Here is a 1,759-nt window from a genome sequence, read left to right as displayed (position 1 = left end):
GTCTCCAAGCTTGACCCCTCCCATCCCACATAGGGGCGACTGGCTGGGTAAAGAACTATAATAATAGGAGTCTCGCCACAGACAGCCTATTCTATTTTGAAACTGGGATAAAAGATTTGATTGAGTTCTATATAGTCTTTCAAACGTCTACTGCACTCACGCCTTTCGGTTCCTATTCGAAACTGAACTTCTTCTTCTTTCACAAGGTAAAGCACAAAATCTTTGCATTTAATAAAGGGTCGAGTGCTCCTGCCCCTTTCTTTCCTCTTTAGGGCTCCTACTGCTGCCCGGTTCTTTTCTCATTTTGAATCGGAATATGTCCAACCCACTTCATCCTTGTAGTAATCCTCGTATGCCCCCAATCCGGAATATGAACGTAAAAAGGAAAGACCTATTGAACCGATCACTGAAATACCTGTTACAGTCGCTATCAGCCAAACAAGGAATCCTGATAGTAGTCTCGGCCATTTACCCCATTTCATCAAGTGGTCATGCATCAGACATAAACTGTCATGGAGAATTGAGAGATGATACCCGTTCGTTGGGATAAGAGAATTCCAATTCCTTGACTTTTTGCTTCTCAACATTGAAGTTAGTAAGCCAAACTGGTAGGATTCAATTCTTTTGTTCGTGAGGGCTTGATTGTGTCGTAGCTCTCTCATTCATATTAGGTTTCTCGTGAACTGCATTGCTTTGCTTATATTGACCCCAAAAAAGAGTAGGTGTAGGTATAGCTAGTCCGTGAACAGCCAACCAACGCACTGTCAAAATGGGATAGGTTTTCTCTATCATCATTTGATCCTCCTACTCCTAAAAAGATCTACTAAATTCATCGAGTTGTTCCGGCCAGTTATGAATAGAATTCCTTCCTTGGCGCCTCTCTGTAAAATACTCGTTTGTTTGGACGAGCGAGGGCTGAAAAAGACATCGTAAGCTAACCCCGTGTTGAGGAATAACCAACCTGCAATGAATAGAACAAGTATAGTAATGCTATGAATGACCCAGTCTCTTCTACTCTATTGGTAATAATAGAGAAAGAAGCAAAAGAAGGTTCTCCTCTCCTACGCTTCTAGGCATGCCTCTACATATTATTGTACAGTCAGGATCGATTCCATAAAAGATGAGATTAGTAAATGAAAATGAACGGGGCATGGTTGATCGTCTAGTACCCAGAGCGTCTTGATTGAGAGTATTCCGCATCAGTATAGCTATCCTTCTTCTGAGACAATAAGGCAGTTTCACAATCTGTCTCTAAATTCAGAGCTATAGAATTTCTTGCTTGTCGATGTAGAATCATGTACCATTCAAGAGAAAATTCCTCAATTTCATTCCTCTCGTGCGAGACTTTTCTTCTTCCGAGCGAGATATTATGTGTCATTTCAAAACCTACTACTGAATCTAATGAGTGAAAGTCAAGTCAAAGTCTTAGTTGGTCGTTGTTCGTTCCAAAATCTCCTTAAGTATTCGATACAATTATTATTACTATTTCTTTCAAAAAGAGTTGCCCCCGCGGGGTTTGTTGATTCGGAATCACGGGATGAGTAGATGTAACGGATCATTAATCCATTTGCCTTTTCTCTCAGTCACTCTGTTATGGGCAATTTGGATGTTTATTTAGGGTTGGAACTCTCTCTTTTTGACTTTTCAGTGAAAAGGGAATCGGGAGACTTTTCTATGTCGCCGTCTCATCAATGAGCATAGATTGATAGAGATGGCTTTTGTGCTGGTCAATCTCTATCCCATTCTTCAGCAGGTATAG

At 40.8% G+C, this 1,759-nt stretch overlaps 1 pseudogene; it reads right to left on the bottom strand.

The window, feature by feature from the left end:
* Positions 1 to 697: 697 nt before the first annotated feature.
* Positions 698 to 1,297, bottom strand: LOC147791876 (uncharacterized; annotated as a pseudogene).
* Between the last annotated feature and the right edge of the window lie 462 nt (positions 1,298 to 1,759).

This window comes from Cucurbita pepo, chromosome 7 (genome assembly GCF_057944985.1).
Source record: "Cucurbita pepo subsp. pepo isolate OVF chromosome 7, ASM5794498v1, whole genome shotgun sequence".
NCBI classification, from domain to species: Eukaryota; Viridiplantae; Streptophyta; class Magnoliopsida; order Cucurbitales; family Cucurbitaceae; genus Cucurbita; species Cucurbita pepo.
Note: the sequence above shows the minus strand (reverse complement) of the source record. Positions and strands in the feature narration are given on the sequence as shown.